Source organism: Pseudophryne corroboree, chromosome 8 (assembly GCF_028390025.1).
Source record: "Pseudophryne corroboree isolate aPseCor3 chromosome 8, aPseCor3.hap2, whole genome shotgun sequence".
NCBI lineage: Eukaryota > Metazoa > Chordata > Amphibia > Anura > Myobatrachidae > Pseudophryne > Pseudophryne corroboree.
The window spans coordinates 67,172,008-67,185,139 of NC_086451.1; the positions used below are offsets into that span (position 1 = coordinate 67,172,008).

Here is a 13,132-nt window from a genome sequence, read left to right on the forward strand (position 1 = left end):
AATAGCACAAATCTTTCTCAGCACGTTATCAATTGTGAAATGGCAAACAGGAGAGTGACATGAAAATACACGAAAAAGAAATGCAGCTATATGCGTGTGTACGCAAAACAGAAATAAAACAGTTTTAAAAGATACTAGCGTGTTGTTCTTACCTCCGGTTCCCGGATTCCTTCAGCACCCTTTACTAAGCGAAGCAGACGCTTATCCCGTCAGCACTGCGAAGAATATGATCTCCCGCCCTTTGCTGATGGATAATGTCTGCTGAGATTACCTAGCAGAGATATGTGAAGGACAGGACGAGCAGCCAATTGATAAAGCTAAATATTTATCTTATATAAAACCCTTTGTGAGGTCTAAGAACACTGTACGCTTTTTACGTATGGAGTACCGTAAGGGTACGCTCGTTGCGTAACGATCGCTTAGCCGTGGTCGAGACGCTCAAGCGTCACGTTCGCTCACGGCCAAGAGATCACAGGCAGGCACGCTATTGGCTGCCGACTAACGTAATGTTTCGCTATAGCGTAACGGACGCTGTATCGGGAGCGGGCTGCTCGAGCGATACAGACGCTCACGAGAATACGCTGTTGGTATCGGGCACACTTATAGGTGAGCGATTACCGTAATGCTACGCTATCAGCGTAGCGGACGCTCGAGACCACGAGGAGATCACGAGCGGCGCAGACGCTCACAATGTTAAACCTTTATATCTAAACCATAAACAATGAAATATGCTGTAAAACCTTAGTGTAGAGATAGGGTGTAGATGCAACACAGTGTAACCTTATTAACTTAAAAGCTGTTTGAGCGTCACCGACGCTCTGAGAATACTTAACACTATAAGAAATACACAGATACCGTGCTTAGGGTCCAACGCCTAATATATATATATTATGAATGTTATACTTGCAAAAGAATTAATACAATACAAGTCATACACTACAATATAACATAGACTACCTAACCAGATAACTACACATGAAATACAATACAATACTATTACGTTTAAAGGATTACGAGAGAAAGAGGAGAAGAGAGAGAGAGAGAGATATGGCCCATAACAACAAAGAAAGACAATATGATTGCGGAGAAAACTTACGCACAAAGGAAACGATCGCATGCGCCTCTGGACATCCAGCTCCCGATTTTCAGCAATGATAACCGTTGAAGAGTGAGAGCTGGATGTGATCGGCTTGTCTATTTATGCCCCACACACAATACAATTCAATGGTCCCTACAATCTCATTGTTCATTGGACACAGGAATTCCTCCTCGCATTATAACAAAAGGTCATAGGTTGATTCATACAGGTGGGCTGTGACTATTTCCAACAGCTCAGGTGGGAGGGAAACTGGGTTTCCCGCCGCATGGATAAGTAAGTGCAAATACAGTAAATGGACATAAACTTCTTATGTCCATAATTATTCGCACGAGCGATTAATCCGCTTCAAACCAACACCGGAATATTGCTAATTAAATACTCTTCCGATGGATACTAAACACCACTGTATTACTCCTGTCTGACCCTTCGTATCAAACAAAGGGGTATTTCTCTGTTCATGAACATTCTACATTAACCAAACTTTCAGATTCTATCAAAGGGACCATGATCTACAAAATACATTATATAGTGAAAATATGTAACGATTGAGTCGCACGCTACGAACACATGAACTCTACCGTAAATGCACATACCGCGCGCCCGCGGGTGCCCGCAACAGCGAGTATGCGCACGCACGGGAGAGCGCACGCATGCGCAGCGCAGACCTGTATGAGGTGCAAATATGGCAGTGTGCATCGTGATATTTTTCTGACTTTGACAGGGCCCCCAGTACAGATACACATGCCCCCACACAGTGTGCCAGATATGCCCCCAGTGCAGATACACATGCCCCCACACAGTGTGCCAGATATGCCACCAGTGCAGATACACATGCCCCCACACAGTGTGCCAGATATCCCCTCAGTGCAGATACACATGCCCCCACACAGTGTGCCAGATATGCCCCCAGTGCAGATACACATGCCCCCACACAGTGTGCCAGATATGCCCCCAGTGCAGACACACATGCTCCCACACAGTGTGCTAGATATGCCCCCAGTGCAGATACACATGCCCCCACACAGTGTGCCAGATATGCCCCCAGTGCAGATACACATGCCCCCACACAGTGTGCCAGATATGCCCCCAGATAAGATACACATGCCCCCACACAGTGTGCCAGATATGCCCCCAGTGCAGATACACATGCCCCCACAGTGTGCCAGATATGCCCCAGTGCAGATACACATGTCCCCACAGTGTGCCAGATATGCCCCAGTGCAGAAACACATGTCCCCACACAGTGTGCCAGATATCCCCTCAGTACAGATACACATGCCCCCACAGTGTGCCAGATATGCCCCCAGTGCAGATACACATGCCCCCACACAGTGTGTCAGATATGCCCCAGTGCAGATACACATGTCCCCACAGTGTGCCAGATATGCCCCAGTGCAGATACACATGCCCCCACACAGTGTGTCAGATATGCCCCAGTGCAGATACACATGTCCCCACAGTGTGCCAGATATGCCCCAGTGCAGATACACATGCCCCCACAGTGTGCCAGATATGCCACCAGTGCAGATACACATGCCCCCACAGTGTGCCAGATATGCCCCAGTGCAGATACACATGTCCCCACAGTGTGCCAGATATTCCCCCAGTGCAGATACACATGCCCCCACACAGTGTGCCAGATATGCCCCAGTGCAGATACACATGTCCCCACAGTGTGCCAGATATGCCCAAGTGCAGATACACATGCCCCCACAGTGTGCCAGATATGCCCCCAGTGCAGATACACATGCCCCCACAGTGTGCCAGATATGCCCCAGTGCAGATACACATGTCCCCACAGTGTGCCAGATATTCCCCCAGTGCAGATACACATGCCCCCACACAGTGTGCCAGATATGCCCCAGTGCAGATACACATGTCCCCACAGTGTGCCAGATATGCCCCCAGTGCAGATACACATGCCAACACACAGTGTGCCAGATATGCCCCCAGTGCAGATACACATGTCCCCACAGTGTGCCAGATATGGCCCCAGTGCAGATACACATGCCCCCACACAGTGTGCCCGATATGCCCCCAGTGCAGATACACATGCCCCCACAGTGTGCCAGATATGCCCCCAGTGCAGATTCACATGCCCCCACACAGTATGCCAGATATGCCCCCAGGGCAAATACACATGTCCCCACGGTGCCAGATATACCCCCAGTGCCAGAAACACATGTCCCAACAGTGTTCCCCCCTCCCCCCCCAAATGCTGCTCACCACGCTGCTGCTGTGAGGGGAGGAGAGTGCAGTGTGCGCCTCTCCTACCCCTCCGTCTCTGGCGGCGGTGTCCATCTTCAATTTGGCGCCGGCCCATGAGCCAATCAGAGCCCGCGGTCTGGCAGACAATCAGGAGCCACAGCTGCCGGGCCGCGAGCTCTGATTGGCTCACGGCCCGGCGCCGAATTTAAGATAGACACCACCGCCGGAGACCTTTGAAGTCTGTGCGACCGGCCCAGCTGTGTGTGTGTGCACTGTGTCGAGCAGCGGTGGCCAGGAGCGGATCGACTCAAGCCGCATGCGGTGGATGAAAGAGCCGCATGTGGCTCGGGAGCCACGGGTTGGCCACCGCTGTTCTAGCACCTTCTAGCACAGGGATGGGGAACCTTTGGCCCTCCAGCTGCTGTTGAACTACACATACCAGCAAGCACTGCTACAGTTTTGCTATTTGGCCATGCTAAAACTGTTGCAGGGTATGCTGGGATGTGTAGTTCTACAACAGCTGGAGGGCCGTAGGTTCCCCACCCCTGTTCTAGAAGATAATACCTGGAATATGTTTGGCTGCTATGGGCAACATCCCATCTTAAAGAGAACATCCATCTTAGTAAATTTACCCCTACGTATGTTTTGATTTTTTTATCCCAAAAAATACTCATAGCATTATGTTTTCTTCAACATTAAAATACATTACCATGCACCACAATAATAAAAAGTTAAAAACACAATTTTAGGACAAAGTGTAAGGGGTTGAAATAATTTTACAAATAAACCCCACCCCAAAAAAAAATCATAACACAAAGACAAAGGGAGATAAAATAAACAGTACACCAAATGGCACGGCAAAAAGCACCTGTCTGTGCAGAAAAGAGGATGACAGTACCCAGTAGTGCCCCCATCTACTGGGCATTAAACATAACAAGAGACTGGTCTCAGTACCCTGGCTGAGGAAGATATGGGGCAAATTGAGGAAGTTTCTGGGCCCAATACCCAAACACAACAATCAACAGGTTAATGCATCACAGGCAGGGAAAGAAAAGAGAAGGCGCCAAACCCCATTCAGCAGGAGGGAGTTTGACATTCTGTTCCCACAAACCATTGAGAAAATTTATTTTTGAAAACAGAACATGGGCGCTGGAAACACGGACCACATCTGGAGAGAAATTAATGTTTTCTCCTTTTTTTGCCCGGCTGAAGGGGTTGTTGCTCTGTGTTGAGTCTGCACACGGATCTTCGTGGGGCCTGCCCAGTGGGATCTTGTTCCTGGGCAGGGCTAGGGGATGGGCCAGGTGTTGTAGCCTCCCTGAGACTCTGGCCAAGGAGGGCTGCGATGGTCTGCATGCCTTGCTCAATAGTGGTTGATATGTCACGCATTCCTTGTGCCACTGAGGAGGAGATGTCATTCATGCCTTGTGGCACAGTGGAGGACAGCTCACGGACCGTGGGTGACAATTTGGCCCAGAAGCTCTGGGAGACTTGGTTGGGGTAGTGTGCCAGTGTGTGGCTGAGATGGTGTTCTTTCCTGCCCCACGCTGGAGCTGTCACTGCTTCCCCCCTCCTCAGCCTCAGTGAGCTGCACCTCCTGTGCTGTGATTGGAAAAAGAGACAAAAGGGGGAAAAAAATAAAATAAATTAGGACCCCACATTTAACAAAATTATAAAGTATACATTTGGCAAAATAAATAAACATTTACCTTCCAAGGCATGTGGACATTCAAGGGCAGGTGTGTCGGTGTCCATTTCGGACACACCTGCCACCTCCTCATATGACACACAGACCATCGCTTGCTCCTCCAAGTCGTTAAATTCCGCAATCTCAGGGAGTGGTCCTCCCCCCTATTGCCCTCAAAGCTTTCCAATGCGCAGACTTTTTCTGCTTCAGGCGGGACTTGAAGTCAGCCCAATTACATATGTTTTTTTGGTTAGGGGAAAACATTATTACATTTTAATCCTACTTTATTTTTGTTTTTAGCAATTGTATACATAAAGCAGTCAGAAATATCACACTCTACATTACTTTGGCCAACTTCTACTTGTACACATACATAGCAGTAAATATTGGAATATGTAAATTAAACTTCAAGATAGATATAGAAACATAGCAAACAAAATTTAAGCTGATCATTTATCTACCGCCTTCTAGAATGTTACATATGTTATACTCTTGGTTGTTATAGGCAACATTACTTCTAAAAACATGCTTCCATCTCAGTAAATGCAGACAATAGTGTTTTACAGTGTGCATCAGTATGTACTTACCGTCTCCTGACTTCTTAGAGTGTGCGGACAATTGGTCCCACCGCATTAACTGCATTAGTGATCTCCCTCCAGATACGGTCCTAGGTCCCAGCGCCCATTTTCTTATTGCCCAAATGAATCTTATCAATGGCTTGTGGGACGAGAATGCCTAACTCTCGCTTGGTAAATGATGGTTGCCGTCTTCTCTTTTTTGCTGCTGCCTGCGATGCGGTAGCCTGAGACAGTAGCGGCTCTTGCCCCGGGCAAACAGGACTTTTGCCCGGGGCGCCGCTGTCCCAAGGGTGCCGCCGCCATGGCAAGAGCCGCTACTGTGTCCAGACGGGGATGGCGGCGGCGATGGTTAGGAAAAGGTCCTCTCCGCGAAAGGAAACTAGACACTAGCATCTAGTTTCCCTTCGTGGAGAGGACCTTTCCCTGCTACTGGAGCCTGCCGTGCGGTGCGCCTGACGTCATCGTGCACCGCACGACAGTTTAGGACAGTCATAGATGCTAGGGGTCATAATTGACCTCTTGTGTCTATGCGCTCCTATGGATCCAAGGAGCGGCGCCGGTGGCGGAAGACGGACGGCAGCAGTGGTCGGGAAACAGGAACGGGGCTGGTGAGTATTCTTGATTTTTATTTTATTTTTATCGTTTTGGGCACAGTAGCCCTTTTGATTTGTTGTGACCTTTTATATTTTTCTTGTTAACTCAAGTTCATCTGCGGGTAAGTATATGCATGTTCAGAGGTGTGTGTTGTGTGGTGTGGTGTTGGGTTTTCTTAGTGTGCTTATTATGCTTATTTCTTTTTCTTCTGAAGGAAGCATATATTTTTTTTTTTATCGTTTTTGGCACAGTAGCACTTTTGATTTGTTGTGGCCTTTTGCCTTTTTCTTGTTAACTCAATTTCATCGGGGGGTAAGTATATGCATGTTCAGAGGTGTGTGTTGTGTGGTGGGGTGTTGGGTCATCTTAGTGTGCTTATTATTTTTGTTTTTTATATTGTCTTCTCATGGCAGCGTTAATTGTGTTAATTTGCATGCCCTAAGTAGCCTTGTTTAACTGATCAGTGTTTAACTGATTTTTGCTGTTGTATATTTAGTTTTTTTTTTTTGGTAAGTACTAAGTATATGAATGCTCATTGTAAGTATATGCATGTTCATTGTGTTGTTGTGCCGTGTTGTGTTTTTTTTGTTTAATACTTGTTTTTTAAAATTTTATTAATTTTAACAATGTTCCTTTCTGCCTGGTGTGCAAAATGTAGATATGGATTTTCCAACATCTGTAAATGGTTATAAAAATATTAACTTGTTTGTGATGAATGTTTGGGAAAAATCATTGGATTATGATTTTACACTCTGTTAATGGTGTATTTCAGATGGTGTCGGCAGCATACCTGTATGCCTTATACAGCCAACCCCAACCTGCCCCTCATCCTCGAAGGCAACGAAGGCGTGCAAGGCCTAGTATCTTCCGTACCTGTGTCACCCTTTTTGGAATGCCAGATGATGAGGTGGTGTGGCGCTATAGGCTGCCACCTCATGTCATCCTAGAAACTCTCTCAATAATAGAGAGTGATCTAGAGAGTACAATTGGGCATCCTACATCAATTCCACCATTGACACAATTCATTGCTCTCTTACATTTCTGCGCCTCAGGGTCCTACCAGCATGTGGTTGGTGTCCTGGTAGGTGTCTCCCAGGCAGCATTTTCAAGGATCCTGAGGTGCGTAATTGCTGCATTCTTGAAAAGAACAAAGTAGTTCATTTCAATGCCATTGGATGTGGGGTGACGGGTCCATAGCTATGTTGATGCAAAATTTCTGTGAAGGGGGGAGTCGCTTTCCACACGTTATTGGGGTCGTGGATGGGACACATGTTCCACTTGTGGCACCAACACATAATGAAGAAATCTTTAGGAACAGAAAACTGTTCCACTCTTTGAATGTGATGGTTGTTTGTGGCCCATCCCTCCAGATCCTTTCCCTGAACGCCTGGTACCCAGGAAGTGCCCATGATTTCCACGTGATTCGGCAATCGGATATGGCAAAAATTAAGTTTGTTGGAAGGCCAAGACACGTGGATATTGGGTGAGTTTGATCCGCATCATGTAGTAAAGGTTAAGTTTAGTTGTTTTTTTATTTGTTTTTCTTATTTTTGCCTTATTATTGTATTGTGTTTTTACAGGAGATCATGGATACCTTTGCACCCCCTGGCTCATGACTCCTTACAGCAGAACAACGCCAGGGCCACAAACGGAATTTAATTCCGTGCTTACAGCCACTAGGCAGCTGGTGGAGCGCACAATTGGGGTTATAAAAGGACGCTTCCGTGTGCTCCACCGCACTGGTGGCGACCTCATGTATTCGCCAAAAATGTTAAGTAAAATCGTGGTCCTGTGTGCTATCCTCCACAATATTGCTGTAAGGAGACGTGTGGAGCTGCCTCAAAATGAGGTATTGGCCCCAGAGGATGAGGAGCCAGGGCTCCGAGTCCCCCCGTCAACCAATATTTCAGGTATGTTTCAGTTAAGAATATGTCAGACAGGTGTTTATTGGTGTTTTTACACACAAATTTGAGAGAGATATATGTAGTTACTGATTATAAGCCAAAAATGTGTTCTGATTTAGTTTAATGTAAAAAATATTATTAGTGCTTTTTTATTAATTAAAAAAATATTAACAAAATGTTAACGATTGAGGCAATTAAAAAAAATGGTTTGAACATTAAAAAAAGTATGTAAATAGTTATTGTACACCAGTATTGTTGTGTTGTCAACATATATATTATTTATAGCAACAATGTGGTTATGTGTTTATTGACTGATTATTTGAGTTCTTGATTTTTTATATTAAATGCTGCTGCATATATGTTGTTTTTGTTATCAAGCATTCATGTGTCTTAACAGATGTTATTTTTTTACATAAAAACAACACACACTAATTCTACAATGCTGCAATGTTTAGCTGAGTGAAGAGCAGAGAATTTTGGTAAGTTTATTTGCAAAAGCTCACTAACAGTTGCAATTGCGTTCTGAACTGAGAACATGGACCAGACTGTTAATTTGCAGTAAGAGCAAGAAATTGTATCAATATATGTGTGCATCACAGCTGACGCCCAATCAACAGTAGGCAGTCAGTATAAATATTAGCAGTTGTGATGAATACGCCATTGGCACCATGCGAGCTGCCACCTTCAGTGTGAGGGAGCTGCGTATCCTCACTGGAGTAATGGACCGCCACGTAGGCCGCACGGGACTGTATGTATATAACGCCCATAAGCGTGCGGCCTACGCGAAGGTCCGCAACAAACTGAGGGCGAGGCTACACACCCGGTGGACCATCGTCCAGCTAGAACGTCCGACCGCCGTCAGCCACGTTTGCTGGCGCGTTTGCGCTTTTGATCGATGGATCAAACCAACTTACTTGGCTTTTATGAAACAGTAAGCGCAAACCTAGATCAGGTGGATGTAATCTTTTTAGATTGAGAGGTGGATGTAATCTCTTTAGATTTTGCCAAAGCATTCGACACTGTACCACACATGAGACTTATCTACAAGCTACAAGAAACAGGGCTAGGAAGCACAATATGCACTTGGGTCAAAAACTGGTTAGATAATAGGGAGCAGCGCGTTGTGGTTAATGGATCTTTTTCAAATTGGACTGAAGTGCTAAGTGGTGTGCCACAAGGCTCAGTATTAGGACCGCTATTGTTCAATATTTTCATTAACGACCTAACAGAAGGTCTAGAGAGCATGGTGTCAATTTTTGCAGATGATACCAAATTGTGTAAAGTTATAAATGCGGAGGGGGATGCTGAGTCGCTTCAGAATGACTTAGTTAAATTAGAAGCTTGGGCAGCGAAATGGAGAATGCGCTTCAATACAGACAAGTGTAAGGTAATGCACTGTGGTAACAAGAACAAAAATAACACCTACCTACTAAATGGGGTAAAAATAAGATTTTACTTACCGGTAAATCTATTTCTCGTAGTCCGTAGTGGATGCTGGGGACTCCGTAAGGACCATGGGGATAGACGGGCTCCGCAGGAGACATGGGCACTTTAAGAAAGAATTTAGGTTCTGGTGTGCACCGGCTCCTCCCTCTATGCCCCTCCTCCAGACCTAAGTTAGAGAAACTGTGCCCAGAAGAGCTGACAGTACAAGGAAAGGATTTTGGTAATCCAGGGCAAGATTCATACCAGCCACACCAATCACACCGTATAACATGTGATAACAACCAGTTAACAGTATGACAAATAACAGACCATCAGGTCAAACCCTGATGCAACCATAACTTAACCCTTATTGAAGCAATAACTATATACAAGTATTGCAGAAGAAGTCCGCACTTGGGACGGGCGCCCAGCATCCACTACGGACTACGAGAAATAGATTTACCGGTAAGTAAAATCTTATTTTCTCTAACGTCCTAGTGGATGCTGGGGACTCCGTAAGGACCATGGGGATTATACCAAAGCTCCCAAACGGGCGGGAGAGTGCGGATGACTCTGCAGCACCGATTGAGCAACACAAGGTCCTCCACAGCCAGGGTATCAAACTTGTAGAACTTTGCAAAAGTGTTTGAACCTGACCAAGTAGCCGCTCGGCAAAGCTGTAATGCCGAGACCCCTCGGGCAGCCGCCCAAGAAGAGCCCACCTTCCTAGTGGAATGGGCCTTAACTGATTTTGGCAGCGGCAATCCAGCTGCAGAATGAGCCTGCTGAATCGTGTTACAGATCCAGCGAGCAATAGTTTGCTTTGAAGCAGGAGCACCAAGCTTGTTGGAAGCAAACAGGATAAACAAAGACTCTGTTTTCCTGACCCTAGCCATTCTGGCTACATAAACCTTCAAAGCCCTGACCACATCAAGTAACTCGGAATCCTCCAAGTCAGTAGTAGCCACAGGCACCACAATAGGTTGGTTTATATGAAAGGATGAAACCACTTTCGGCAGAAATTGTGGACGGGTCCGCAATTCTGCTCTATCCGCATAGAAAACCAGATAGGGGCTTTTATGTGACAAAGCCGCCAACTCTGACACATGCCTAGCCGAAGTCAAGGCTAATAGCATGACCACCTTCTACGTGAGATATTTCAACTCCACCGTTTTGAGTGGTTCAAACCAGTGGGATTTCAGGAAACTCAACACCACGTTAAGATCCCAAGGTGCCACTGGAGGCACAAAAGGGGGCTGAATATGCAGCACTCCCTTTACAAACGTCTGAACTTCAGGTAGAGAAGCCAACTCCTTTTGAAAGAAAATGGATAGGGCCGAAATCTGGACCTTAATGGAACCCAATTTTAGGCCCAAATTCACTCCGGACTGTAGGAAGTGAAGGAAACGGCCCAGCTGGAATTCCTCCGTAGGAGCATTCCTGGCCTCACACCAAGCAACATATTTTCGCCATATACGGTGATAATGTTGAGCTGTCACGTCCTTCCTAGCCTTTATCAGCGTAGGAATGACCTCATCCGGAATGCCTTTCTCTGCTAGGATCCGGCGTTCAACCGCCATGCCGTCAAACGCAGCCGCGGTAAGTCTTGGAACAGACAGGGCCCCTGTTGCAACAAGTCCTGTCTTAGAGGAAGAGGCCACGGGTCCTCTGTGAGCATTACTTGCAGATCTGGATACCAAGTCCTTCGTGGCCAATCTGGAACAATGAGTATTGTTCTCACTCCTCTTTTTCTCATTATCCTCAGCACCTTGGGTATGAGAGGAAGAGGAGGAAATACATAGACCGACTGGAACACCCACGGTGTCACCAGGGCGTCTACAGCTATCGTGTCTGCTGAGGAAGTCTGCTTCCCAGTTGTCCACTCCCGGGATGAACACTGCTGACAGTGCGCTTACGTGATTCTCCACCCAGCGAAGAATTCTGGTAGCTTCCGCCATCGCCACTCTGCTCCTTGTGCCGCCTTGGCGGTTTACATGAGCCACTGCCGTGATGTTGTCTGACTGAATCAGAACCGGTTGGTCGCGAAGCAGGGTCTCCGCTTGACGTAGGGCGTTGTATATGGCCCTTAGTTCCAGGATGTTGATGTGAAGGCAAGTCTCTTGACTTGACCACAGACCTTGGAAATTTCTTCCCTGTGTGACTGCACCCCAACCTCGGAGGCTTGCGTCCGTGGTCACCAGGATCCAGTCCTGAATGCCAAATCTGCGGCCCTCGAGAAGGTGAGCGCTCTGCAGCCACCACAGGAGTGACACCCTGGCCCTGGGGGATAGGATGATTAACCGATGCATCTGTAGATGTGATCAGGACCACTTGTCCAGTATGTCCCATTGAAAAGTCCTCGCATGGAACCTGCCGAAGGGAATGGCCTCGTATAATGCCACCATCTTTCCCAGGACGCGAGTGCAGTGATGCACTGACACCTGTTTTGGTGTTAATAGGTTCCTGACCAGTGTCATGAGTTCCTGAGCTTTCTCCCTCGGGAGAAAAACCCTTTTCTGGTCTGTGTCTAGAATCATGCCCAGGAAAGGCAGACGAGTCGTAGGAACCAACTGCGACTTTGGAATTTTTAGAATCCAGCCGTGTTGCCGTAACACTTCCAGAGAAAGTGCTACGCTGATCAGCAACTGCTCTCTTGATCTCGCTTTTATGAGGAGATCGTCCAAGTATGGGATAATTGTGACTCCTTGCTTCCGCAGGAGTACCATCATTTCCGCCATTACCTTGGTAAATATTCTGGGTGCCGTGGAGAGACCAAATGGCAACGTCTGAAATTGGTAATGACAATCCTGTACCACAAATCTGAGGTACGCCTGATGAGGTGGATAAATGGGGACATGAAGGTATGCATCCTTTATGTCCAGAGACACTATAAAATCCCCCCCTTCCAGGCTTGCGATGACCGCTCTCAGCGATTCCATCTTGAACTTGAACCTTTTCAGGTATATGTTCAGGGATTTTAAATTCAATATGGGTCTGACCGAACCGTCCGGTTTCGGGACTACAAACATGGTCGAATAATAACCCCTTCCTTGTTTAAGGAGGGGAACCTTGACCACCACCTGTTGAAGATACAATTTGTGAATTGCAGTTAACACTATTCCCCTCTCGTGGGGGGAAGCTGGCAGGGCCGATTTGAGGTATCGGCGAGGGGGCATCTCCTCGAATTCCAGCTTGTATCCCTGAGACACAATATCTATTGCCCAGGGATCCAACTGGGAGTGAACCCACTTGTGGCTGAAATTTCGAAGACGTGCCCCCACCGGGCCTAGCTCCGCCTGTGGAGCCCCAGCGTCATGCGGTGGATTTTGTAGAGGCCGGGGAGGACTTCTGTTCCTGGGAACTAGCTGTGTTGTGCAGCTTCTTTCCTCTGCCCCTGCCTCTGGCAAGAAAGGACGCACCTCGGACTTTCTTGTTTTTCTGTGATCGAAAGGACTGAATTTGATAATACGGTGCTCTCTTAGGCTGTGAGGAAACATATGGCAAAAAAATTGACTTTCCAGCAGTAGCTGTGGAGACCAGGTCCGAGAGACCCTCCCCAAACAATTCCTCACCCTTGTAAGGTAAAACCTCCATATGCCTTTTTGAGTCGGCATCACCTGTCCATTGCCGAGTCCAC

At 47.0% G+C, this 13,132-nt stretch overlaps 1 protein-coding gene across 5 annotated transcripts in view; it reads right to left on the minus strand.

The window, feature by feature from the left end:
• Positions 1-13,132, minus strand: part of CACNA1F (calcium voltage-gated channel subunit alpha1 F) — a 326,101-nt gene that overhangs the window by 58,019 nt on the left and 254,950 nt on the right. The window lies entirely within an intron of this gene.